General features: G+C 43.5%; 1 protein-coding gene across 5 annotated transcripts in view; it reads left to right on the top strand.

Annotated features, from left to right (window-relative positions):
* The first annotated feature begins 2,863 nt into the window (after positions 1-2,863).
* MEGF11 (multiple EGF like domains 11) overlaps positions 2,864-12,796 on the top strand; it is a 454,207-nt gene continuing 444,274 nt past the window's right edge. For 4 of the 5 annotated variants that reach the window (XM_075858312.1, XM_075858313.1, XM_075858314.1 and 1 more), the window contains exon 1: positions 2,864-2,950. The gene's annotated coding sequence lies outside the window, so the exon portion shown is untranslated. Of the gene's footprint in view, positions 2,951-3,139; positions 3,204-12,796 lie in introns of those variants that run through there. The other variant, XM_075858311.1, reaches the window with a different exon arrangement.

Raw genomic sequence — 12,796 nt, 5'->3', positions numbered from 1 at the left:
CCAATTAGACGTTGATGGAATATCCGAACCATAAGTCATTAATGTCTTAAGTGACAAAGCTGTTTTAACCAAACTTGTTATGTGTATAGCTGGCTTTACAGAGAACACTATTTTAGTCTCCAGCCTACCCACTGTTCCTCCAGGTTCTTTCTAATCCTTTTTTATATGTTCTGAGAAGGTGATAAAGTAATAAATTGTATTATTATTATTATTATTATAATAATAAGTGTTATACTTTTTTCAGAACTATATACAAGGATACCGCTGTGTATAATCCATGGTTGATCTCCTCTATGTTTAAAGCTGGTCATACATGCACTTTTGTAGAACTACCATATTAAAATAGACATGTCACCCATAAACTAATGGGTGCTATGTGAGTCCACTATACAGCCCAGTGACGCAGAGTTTAGTGGGCCGCTCACTGCACACGCTGACCATCTGAACTCACCAGCTGGATCTTCAGAATCCCTAATAAATAGTCTATAAGGGCACGTTCAGACATGGCGGAATTGCTGTGGAATTCCGCTGCGGACAGTCCGCAGTGGAATTTTCCAGCGGCCGTTCTTTACAGTTATTTCAATACATTTTTAGGCAAGTTAGTTCAGACGTGGCGGAAAACTCCGCTGCGGACCATAGACTGCGGTGCAGAATTTTCTGTCCACAGCATGCACTGTCTGTTGCGGAGAAGAAGCAGAATTTCACTGCATATTTCAGCATTTGCAATGCAAAAACTGAAATCTGTGGCAAGTCCGCTGTGTTTTCTGCAACGTCTGAATTACCTGTCAAATATGCAAATGTTGGTGCAGATTCGTTGCGTAATTGCCCCAAATCTACACCAACATTTGTAGTAGAACCCGCTTGAGTCTGGGCAGTTATATAGCAATATACTGTATATGCCAGAGATGACCATGCTGGATGCTATGTGCTCCAGGGTGTAACTGCGCTGTAGCAGCCATATCGTGGACTCAAGGGGCCCAGCACCAGCCATTATCTGTTGGATTTGATCCAATAGATAACAGCCACTATTACTTACCGTTCCTCGCTCTAGGCTCTTCTTCCCCTTCTGGAGCCGCTGCACACAGGGTCCTGATGCCGGCCCGCATACACACAACATCCTGACGTTTGCTAGCGTTAGGACCCTGTGTGTGGTGCTCAGAAGTGGAGAGGATCCAGGAGCGAGGAGTGCTAAGTAAATGAAGGGGTCTGAACTCTGAATTTATTTATTTATTTATTTATTATCTGGCCAGTGGTCTAAATTAATGTAGAGGTCTGGTGTGGGTTATGAATTTATTTAGGGGTCTGAATTAATTTGGAGGTCTGGTCTGCGATCTGAATTTATTTAGAGATCTGGTCTGGGGTTTGAATAATTTTAGTGTCTGGGGTCTGAATACATTTTGGGTGCTTTCTGCAGCGGTTTTACCTGAGGAATTAGTGTTAAACATTGATTATAGCAAAGTATTTGTGCCCCTGCGGATTTCCATCGGTTTGTACCGCCTTTCTGCTGCGTAAGCGCTGTAAAAACCGCAACAAAACAAATCTGGTGTGGAATTTATGCTATTCAAGTCTATGGGCCAAACCCGCAGCATAAATTGACGTGCTGCGGAATTGAAAGTCGCACCGCAGGACACTTTTTGCCCCACTTTTCTGCATTTTTTTCCCCCGCAGCATGTTCATGAGATTTGCTAAATACAATTTACTTTACCGCTACTGCAAATGCACAGAATTCCGTTGCAGAAATTACGCAGCGACTACACTACATGGGAACCCTTGGGCCTGCCTGTTCACATCAGCGTTTCGTTTCCATTCATCGGTTCCGTTCAACCTTTCTGTCGGAGGAACCGATGAATTGAGAGCCGAATGGAAACTATCGCTTCCTTTTGCACCACCATTGATTTAAATGGTAATGCTTCCGTTTCAGTTGGTTTCTGTTCCGTAAAGTTTCCGCTTTTTTCACAGAAACAATAGCGTAGTCAACTACGCTATTGTTTCCGTGAAAAAAACAGAAACTTTACAGAAAGCTATAGTTGCAAATGGAATCTATAGTTTCCGTTTGGCTTTCTGTTCAATGGTTCCTCAGACGGAAAAGTTGAATGGAAACCAAATGCTGATGTGAACAGGCCCTTAGAAAGTCCAAAATATTAAATCCCCCCCCCCCCCCATGACTTCCTGCAGGAAGACTTGTCTAATATGATCGGTGCGTTGTTTTCACTCTCCAGAAACAGTTGTTCTGTAAGGACCAAATTACTTTTTCATGAACCTATAGAAACTCTGAATCCATTTTATCTCGTGAGTCGTGACCCTGGTGAATGGTTACTTGTTACAATATTTCCTATTTCAAGTGTACACAGATGAAGCAGAGCTGCATTTGTCATACAACTTTTTGCGGCTGCACCTGTAGTTTTATTTAACACCACAGATGAGAAGCTACCATCACATTGAGTTGTGCCAGATTACAAACTCAGCTCTACTTGATGTGTACAGGTAGCTATGATGATGTCAGCTCCGTCACTTGTGCACCACTTTGATGTTGTATTTTCCCTGCCTGAGCCAGCTGTTATGCCCACAGCCCTCTGTCTAGCCTGCACTGGGCAGCAGTGGCAGGGAAAGTGTTACACTAAAGGCAGAAGCCTCTGTACAGCGGAGCAGCGCAGTTGCAGCTTATTCAGCAGCCTGACCTGTGATCAATGATCCGGGCTGCGCATTAGAAGCACGGCGGCCGAGCTCCGAGCACCCTACGAGCCGCCAGGGGACCAGGATTGAGTCATCACCGAGGGGAGGGGACCGGATCCCGCTTGGAGCAGCAGACACGTGGGGGGCAGCCCGGGGCTGGGAAGGGGGGAGTGGGGGTGTCGGTGTCTATCCTCTGCACAATGACTGACAGGAGAGCAGGAGACAGGAGACCTCTCTGATCATCACCCTATTACTACTGCTGCTGGCGGGACAGGAGGTAAGAGGAGGATTAGGGGGGCTGTGCATGGGCAGGACAGTGCCAAGGTACCACTTGTACTTGACACATCACTGGATAGTCCACACCTGGATGTAGAGATGACAATGCTCTTGTGACTTTATTGCTACTTTCCTGCTGGCACCCAGGGGGTTAACTCTCCATGCAGCTACATCTGTAGGATCTCATTGGGTCCAGTACTTGTTTTGGACTCTACAACTGAACAGCACTCCAAGCATTGCTCTCCCCAGCAGCGGTGAGTATAGGCAGCACCTATAGAGTTCACTGCCCACTATGGCCAGTAACCCTGTCATTGCTGGAGTAGCCTGCAATGCAGAGCTAAGACTGTGGGAGCAGACTGGTGGATGCAGGGTTAAATGACCAGGTGTGTGTCCCCCTGGTGAATAGGTATTCTCCTTAAATCTAGAGGAGTGACTATATTTGGAATCCATAGGAGTTGTCAAGTGATTTTCTATCCCCTATTAGGAGTAATGTGTGAGATTAATCCTGTCAACCCTATGGGCCTGTAAAGCTTTTCATTGATGCTGTGGCTATTGTCAAAGTCATTGTGAAAGCTTGCCATTGTTCTGGTACTATGCACACACCGCTGACTGTCTAGTGCCCTGAGTCTCATATAGAGGAGGTGGCACAATAGGGCAAAGTTGTGGTTGTTATACAATATGTGTGCTGGGCATTGCAGACAAATGCTGGTTGTCTGCAGCATCAGACCATGCTGATATAAGGCAAGTATTATCACCCCAACTCACATGGCTACTCACAGCTGGCACCCCCTTGTTATACTGCTGCTGTGATGCCAACACCTCCACAAGCATGGCATTCTTGTAAATACCAGTGCAGATCTGGAGTGGACAGCAGGTGTTTAATGCAGCATTTAGGGACCAGATGTAACAGCCTGCAAGGTCCATAGACTTTTTTCCTTCTTGTTTTGCATAATGCTGTTGTTTGTATCATTTGCTATAGTTGGATGTTTAGTGTCTATTTATGGCTAGATAAGGTGGAGTGGTTGGTTATATTTAGGCTGCCTATAGAAGTGCCAATGCTAATTGTAACCTGGGTGTGTAATGTATAGAGATGCTGTATAAGCATTAGTGCAGGGATCCCATGAAGTGTCCAAGTCTGCATTCACTACAGTAGGTATGACTGGCACTGGATGTAGTCTGCATCCACTACAGCAGGTATGCCTGGCACTGGATGTGGTCTGCATCCACTACAGCAGGTATGCCTGGCACTGGATGTGGTCTGCATTCACTACAGTAGGTATGCCTGGCACTGGATGTGGTCTGCATTCACTACAGCAGCTATGCCTGGCACTGGATGTGGTCTGCATTCACTACAGTAGGTATGCCTGGCACTGGATGTGGTCTGCATTCACTACAGCAGCTATGCCTGGCACTGGATGTGGTCTGCATTCACTACAGTAGGTATGCCTGGCACTGGATGTGGTCTGCATTCACTACAGCAGCTATGCCTGGCACTGGATGTGGTCTGCATTCACTACAGTAGGTATGCCTGGCACTGGATGTGGTCTGCATTCACTACAGTAGGTATGCCTGGCACTGGATGTGGTTTGCATTCACCACAGTGGGTATGCCTGGCACTGGATGTGGTCTGCATTCACTACAGTAGGTATGACTGGCACTGGATGTGGTCTGCATTCACTACAGTAGGTATGCCTGGTACTGGATGTGGTCTGCATTCACTACAGTAGGTATGCCTGGCACTGGATGTGGTCTGCATTCACCACAGTAGGTATGCCTGGCACTGGATGTGGTCTGCATTCACCACAGTAGGTATGCCTGGCACTGGATGTGGTCTGCATTCACCACAGTAGGTATGCCTGGTACTGGATGTGGTCTGCATTCACCACAGTAGGTATGCCTGGCACTGGATGTGGTCTGCATTCACTACAGTAGGTATGCCCGGCACTGGATGTGGTCTGCATTCACCACAGTAGGTATGCCTGGCACTGGATGTGGTCTGCATTCACTACAGTAGGTATGCCTGGTACTGGATGTGGTCTGCATTCACCACAGTAGGTATGCCTGGCACTGGATGTGGTCTGCATCTCCTTGTGCCCAGTTCTGCTTTTGACAATTATTTGTAGCGTAATGGTGACATTTGTGGCCAATCTCTATGATAGTCAGTTGACTGTGTATCATCTTATAGCAGAACGATGATTGAACTTGTGATGTGTGATGTTTGTCTTTTCTGCCGCTTTCATGTTCTCAGAAATGAAGTGATTTCTGGGTGATGGAGGCAGTGGCGAGTCTGTCTCAGGGCAGTGTCTGGCGGCTTCTCAGTACTGGAATTGGCTGCTAAACATTCATGTCACCAGGGTCTGCTTCTGTTCTCATTGCTTGTGTAATGTAAAGTTGCAATAATTAAAGGGGTTCTTCTAATAAGAATTTTAGGGGCGGTTTCTGTGACAAGAACATCTTTTCCTTTACTGTTAGCAAAAGTTTTCTTGAAATCTACAGTAAGAGACAGAAAGCTTTTAATTATATAACCGCCAGGCTTGCTGTAAGAAATTGTTCATGTGATGTTCTATTTTTAACCCATTCTGCATATACCAGGTGTAGCTGCTCCCTGCATGCTTTATTTCAATGAGTCACATTCTATATAGAGTACCATTGTTTTTCTAATCAGCATCTATGTTGTGTTAAAAAGATGTCAGCTAATCTGGCTACTAAGAATGGAAGGTATGATTTGTGGCATTACTTATATTCTGTATTGTGGCATCAGATGTGTATATGTGCAGATGATATATTTTATATTGTTTAAGTTCTGTTTAAACTATAGAGGGTCCATGCCATCCAAAATATACGATATCAAGGTGGATTATAATCAGGGTGTCTCAAGAAAAAGGATCTACGGTATATAAGAAAGCCGTAATGGAGGGTTCTAAAAGTTATTTGATGAAGGCTGGATTCTCTGCGGTCGCATGTTACTTTAAAGTCTATGGTAAAATGTGAGACAGCCTACATACACGGCGTGGTTTGTGGCATTTTTTGAGAGTTTTTTTGGGGTCAGTGGCATTTTTTTTCCCCAAAAAGCTCTACGTCTAACATATTCTAGGTATGGCATTTTTCTTGTGTTTTTCATGTTACAGTTAAAAATCGCTGGCATTTAAAAAAAAATAAAAATAATGTATGCAGTCTAAAATGTTAGAGAAAAGCCTTGTGTGAAGGAGGTCTATATGTTAGATGAGTAAACCAAGATTAATGTACTTGGTGACTGTTATAAAAGTAGAAAATTTATTACTAATAAATATATATATATATATATATATATATATATATATATATATATACACACAGAGGGCTGCCAACATATGGCTTAGTTATCCCAGAAAGCTATCAAAGTTCACAAAATATAGCATTACATTACAAATTATGCTCTGCTACATGTTTTCATACATACTATTTTCAGTGGGAGTAATTGGAAAACTTTTGCAGCATCCACTACCCTATATATATGCTATATAGGTGCCTATATTTGCTATAATACCTTCAGGATTTTTCTGTATGTCAATCATGGAACATTCACACTAGAATGAGGGATCAAAACATATTGGAAAACTTATGGCAATAATGAAGCCCATTGTGATAATGCTGTAATAGATAATGGACACCAAGAACGCATATACTCCTTTACTGGACCCAATAGCGCACCATGCTGGGGAAAGCACAAATATCTCATCCAATGGAACAGGTGAAAACGTATGATTATTGTAAAATGTCATTGAAGTCAATGGGATCCATCAACAAATCAGTTTGATTATATTTTTGGGGAGAAAAGTAAAGGAGAATAGGGTGTAGGGTTCTTCTTATACAGATCCAGCTGTATCAGTCAACCCCGCAGGGTGCATTTCTGAGCAGTAAGGATATAGATGTAAGATAAGGAAATGTGTATGTGTGATGAATTTCAAGCACCAGGGATCTCTTAATATTATATGTGCATTTGGATATTTTACATTATTTTAACCTTAGGGCATGTGTTCCCCTGACAGCTCAATGCATGTGACCCCAGTACCCATTACCAGTCTGAGCCCTGCATCAAAGAAGACATCTAAATCCAGTTTGCACGGAGAACAATTAACCTTTTGTTCTACACACACATGCTGAGCAAATTCTCATTTCTAAGATCACATCTAGTCTTTGGTGATCCATAATGCATTTCTGTGCAAGGTGTTCCATTTCCCTGTGGCAGTAAGTGGGGTACCCATCCATCACGTTGGTTCCTCTTCTCCCAAAGGGACAACCTCTCCCAGCTGGGTCGGTAGTTATGGAGCGAGGCAAAGTGGTGTCACTTAGCATTGCTGATCCCATTTGTTCTGCACTAAGAAGAATGTCCTGTCACAAGGAGCTCTTCCCTTTGGCCCCAGAGAGCCATAAGGCAGGAGAAGGGTGAGAAGCGTAGCCTTTTTTGATTATTTAAAACTCCTTCATTGATAAACTGAGCACGCTGAAATCCTGGAGCAATTTACTTCATGGGGAGGACAAGACGTCAAACGTTACAAGGGAAACGGGCTTTATGTGCGTTACGGTGCGTGCAGAGTAAGTGAATACTTTGCTCGTGCTGAGGAGTCTCCACCTATGACACAACTTCTTCTATCAATAATATTTTACAGTTTGGCAGCGTAAAGCAGCCCGGCCTGGGCTAGCACACTGTCTGCTGGCTACTGGAGAGAGGGTGCCAGGTGTGGAGTGCAGAGGAACGTGATCACATTAGATATTCCAGTGAGACTGAGGCCAAACACTGTGACTGGGACATCTATATTCGCACTCTGATAACTCACTGCTGTGTCTTTGAGCTATGTTTCGAGACAAGGTGACAGCTTGGGTTGCAGAATGGGTTAAAAATTGAAGGTAGTGAGAGTCATTTATAATACAAAATGTAATTTGTCCGCTGTTTAGAAATTTAGTGTAGAGATGTCTCGGCCTTGAGACGTATTCGCAGAAATCTTGATCAATCTATTAGGAATATAGGAATATGTCACAGATAAAACCCCATATGACAGCTATGTGAAGCTCTTGAGGCTGGGTTCACATGGTGCGTTATTGCTGCGTTTTTAGCATGCATTTTTTATTTATTTTTTGGTTAATGAACTTTCATTGAAAGACATGGTAGTTTATCTACCAGAAAACAAACATAAAAAAACGCATGCTAAAATCGCAACAAAAACGCACCATGTGAACCCAGCCTCAAGAGCTTCACATAGCTGTCATATGGGGTTTTATCTGTGACATATTCCTATATTCCTAATACATTGGCCTTATATTTTTACACGTTTATCAATCAAAAAGCGACTTACCACTATTTATAAATATGTTGTATGATAAGAAACCATAAACCAAGCCCTGTAAATTCTTACAGATGTCGAAGCTAGTTAAAAAGATGAGAAATTTAGCTCCGCCACATCTACAGGCTCCACCATTTATGTAAGGTATCCCTTGTAATCCCTTGTAATCTCTATGCATTTATCCTATGTCAGTGGTTTGGCACAGTATATTCTATCACACCCGTGTCATATATGAAAGACATATCCCAACTAAATATATACGGGATAATGTATCCCCTACTGTAAATTATAAGAACATTAGCAGTTCCGTGGCCATGTGAAAGCACAAGGCCGCAGCCTAAGTCTGAGGTGACTTCTAATATCTATTTTGATTTACAGTAGAATGTACAATATTACTTAGCGGCTGCAGAACCACTTTTTAAATCAGTAGCAATAAATTGATATGAAACTTTGATCGTTTCATAAAGAAGTACTGCAGAAGCTGAGGCATGCGTTTTTATGTTCTGCAGAAGCTGGGTCACGGTACTATATAATACACACTGCAGTTACTGTAGAACCTATTACTGCACGTCAGTGAATTAGTGGTTGGCATAGGAGAAAGAACTCCGTAAAACAACCAGGGACAGACCTCATCTTCTTCAGGAAGAGATGAGCGGCGCCTATAGCGCCACTCATCTTTGCATAATCATTAGGTTCTGTCATACAATTGTAATATTTAGATGTATTATTTACAATTATTATTTTTGTGCGTTATAATTAAATTTTATCAAAAATATTAAACATATTATCGTTAGTGACCGCGTGACATGACCCATCCAGACATGTAACAGATAGGGTATGTGCACACGATAAGTGGCTTTTACGGCTGAAATTACAGACTGTTTTCAGGAGAAAACAGCTCCGTCGTTTCAGACGTAAATGCTCCTCCTCGCATTTTGCGAGGCGTCATTGACGCCCGTAATCTTGAGCTGTTCTTCATTAAATTCAATGAAAAACGGCTCTAATTACGTTTCAAACAAGTGTCCTGCACTTCTTTGATGAGGCAGTCATTTTACGCGTTGTCGTTTGACAGCTGTCAAACGACGACGCGTAAATGACAGGTCGTCGGCACAGTACGTCGGCAAAATCATTCAAATGAATGGGCAGATGTTTGCCGACGTATTGGAGCCGTATTTTCAGACGTAAAACGAGGCATAATACGCCTCGTTTACGTCTGAAAATAGGTTGTGTGAACCCAGCCTTAACTATGGCCTAACAGACTTTTTTGATTGCTTTTACTGTGCCTTTAAAAATAACAACAACAAAAAAGGCTAAAAGAGAAGATATTTAAATAGAAAGAAAGTTGTGTAAAATAATGAAATCAGCCCATGCTCCAGTTCTTTGTGTCTGCCTATCTATTGCTCTGCACTTTTGCAGACAAGGAACCTGCCTCGTGTAATCGTCTCAGTTTACTGAACAGAGAGAGAGCTGGGGACCTGCGGCCCTGAGAAATAACAAGTAATTATGTCTTTTTTTTGGACTGTGTCTCTCTTAAACAGTGTGAAGCTTTAACTTTAAGGAGAGGTCACCTTTGAAAAGGCGAACTCTCCCCTGCCCTCCCCATCTTGTCAGTTCTTCACAGAGCGGCTGAATTTACCCTCCAGATTAGCGGGAATGAATAATTATTTTCTCGATTCAGCTGGTGACGTGCAGTTCACGGGAGGTTAATTGGTAATAATGGGTTCTGTTCCAAACGAAGAACAGCTTCACAACTCAGCCAAGGACTCTGTCCGAGAGCAGAAGATGAGACCAGTCAGTGGTCATTTGCACAATGGGTTGGGATACACATGCCGGGTTTGCACAAGTCCAGATGTCGGAGTCTATGTATTAAGTAATCTGTCTGCTCTGGAGAATCTGGGGCTTGGTAATTAGCCTTTTAAACATAAATTGTACCATGTGTATTTATAGCGCTCTTACTGCATAGTTATTTGTAGATCATAATATAGTAATTCTCAAACAAAATAGTGCAATTGATGTAATACATATGGAGCAATAACATGAGCTAAATGTATTGTACCAAATGTCTGTTTGAAAACTTCTGCACTTGGGCTAGTTTGGTGGCACCCTTAGGCCTCGTGCACATGACCGTAGCCATGTGCACGGCCGTGATTTTCGGGTCGGCCGGGGGCGGAGTGTCAACTGCAAGCCGCCCCCAAATCGCGGGCTGTGCACATGGCTGCGGCCATTATTTGCTATGAGCCAGGACCGCAGAACACGGCCATAATGAATAGGGGCTAATAGCCTGTTTAAAGCGTGGCCTCTAATGGTAACACAGCGCCCCCCCCCCCTCTTTTCCTCCTGTTTTCCTTCAGTTCCTTTTATGGTCATTATTAAAGGTCATTTGGTTTAACCCTCTTTTCCCCCTATTTTTATGTGGTACTTACCTGTATGAGGTCAGGTTCAGGTCAGTGGTGCCCCACCCACTTGGTCTTGGCACGCACAGGTTCTGGAAAATTCCTATGTGGCGGGAAAATCTGGTGTTTTCATTGGTTCCCTTTGGTAAAAAGGCGGGAATTTTGAATATATATTCCCAGGTTTTGGAGTGGTCTGCTGCCCGTACGAGTTGGATGAAGAAGAGGAACATCATCGCCCCGACCCCCCTCCTATTTATTGTCGCGGTATCTTGTTAGTGGGGGGTTAGTCACTTAGTTTATGAGTGGACAAGGTCATGAATTATTGGTATAATATTTATTGGTTTTTTATATTTATTAAAATATTTGGTATTTATTACAAGTTTAATATTTATTTATTCTATTTATTATGTAACCCCTTAATAAATACCGCGGCCATTTTATTCCATCTGCATTGTTTCTTGGTCTTTATTTATTAATTACGTTTTTAGTATGTGTGTTTGGAAGGTTGGGTGGCGCTTGTGTTACCGTGAGACATGCCCGTTCTTTCTGCGGTCCGGGCTCCTGGGCCATCCACGGACCGTGAAAACCACGGTCGTGTGCATGGCCCCATAGGAATGAATGGGGCCGCAATTCTCCTGTTGATTTTCGGGGAAATTGCGGCCGCAAAAGCACGTTCGTGTTCATGGGGCCTTCCAACTAATATATTAAGGAAGGGAAGCAATTCTCAGCCATCACTTGCATTGCTAATGGAAGCATTCGTTGATTTTGTATGAATACATATTGGCCGCAACGGCTCATTTGCCTTAGCAGAAAGAAAGCGTAATGGTAATGTTATATGTTTAAGGTGGACCGCCATGCCCTAAAGTCAATTCGGCAGATGTATTAATAGTGTCGTCGTAAAGTTAAACAGGATAAAGCTAGACTAGACAGGCGGAATCTGTGCCAAATTAATCAGAATTTGGCACATGCAGAACGATAAACTTGGCATAACTCGAGAGACATGTTAGACACTTATATCTTAATATACCACCCCATGGTTGGTGTTCTTTGCGCTACAAAATGGCTCACATAAGTTTGGCACATGACACCTCTTTTTCCACGCCATGCACCTTTTTCTGAAAAGTTTTTAAAACTGGCGAAGAAGGTGCAAAAAGTGTCTAAAGGCGCAATCTGCGTACTCCAATATTTGGGACCATTTGTGGCTTAATTCTGACACCTTTTGCTTAGTAAATCTACCCTATCGAGTTGTACTCTTAGGGCATGACCACACATGGCGGAATTCCTCCGCAACTGTCCGCATCAATGCCGCACAGAATCTGCGTTGCAGATTCTGCAGCGGATCTGCACAAAATGTGCAGAAAATTGATGCGGACTGGCCGCTGCGGACTGCAGGAAAAGTGCTTCTCTTCTCCCTATTCAGTGCAGGATAGAGAGAAGGGACAGCACTTTCCCTAGTGAAAGTCAAAGAATTTCATACTTACCGCCCGTTGTCTTGGTGACGCGTCCTTCTTTCGGCATCCGGCCCGACCTCCCTGGATGACGCTCCAGTCCATGTGACCGCTGCAGCCTGTGCTTGGCCTGTGATTGGCTGCAGCCGTCACTTACACTGAAACGTCATCCTGGGAGGCCGGACTGGAGACAGACGCAGGGAGTTCTCGGTAAGTATGAACTTATATGTTTTTTTACAGATACATGTATATTGAGATCGGTAGTCACTGTCCCGGGTGCAGAAACAGTTACTGCCGATCGCGTAACTCTTTCAGCACCCTGGACAGTGACTATTTACAGACGTCTCCTAGCAACGCTCCCGTCATTACGGGAGCCCCATTGACTTCCTCAGTCTGGCTGTAGACCTAGAAATACATAGGTCCAGCCAGAATGAAGAAATGTCATGGTAGTAAAAACAATACGCTCCGCAGCACACATAAGATCTGCGGACTTCATTGCGGAATTTTGACTCTCCATTGAAGTCAATGGAGAAATTCCGCCATGAGTCCGCAACCAGTCCGCCACTGCTCCGCAACAGACAGAGCATGCTGCGGACAACAAATTCCGCTCCGCAGCCTATGCTCCGCAGCGGAATTGTACGCATCGTGTAAACGAACACTGCTAAATTAAAGTGAAAGTCAATGG

The sequence above is a fragment of the Rhinoderma darwinii genome, chromosome 3, assembly GCF_050947455.1.
Source record: "Rhinoderma darwinii isolate aRhiDar2 chromosome 3, aRhiDar2.hap1, whole genome shotgun sequence".
NCBI classification, from domain to species: domain Eukaryota; kingdom Metazoa; phylum Chordata; class Amphibia; order Anura; family Rhinodermatidae; genus Rhinoderma; species Rhinoderma darwinii.
Note: the sequence above shows the minus strand (reverse complement) of the source record. Positions and strands in the feature narration are given on the sequence as shown.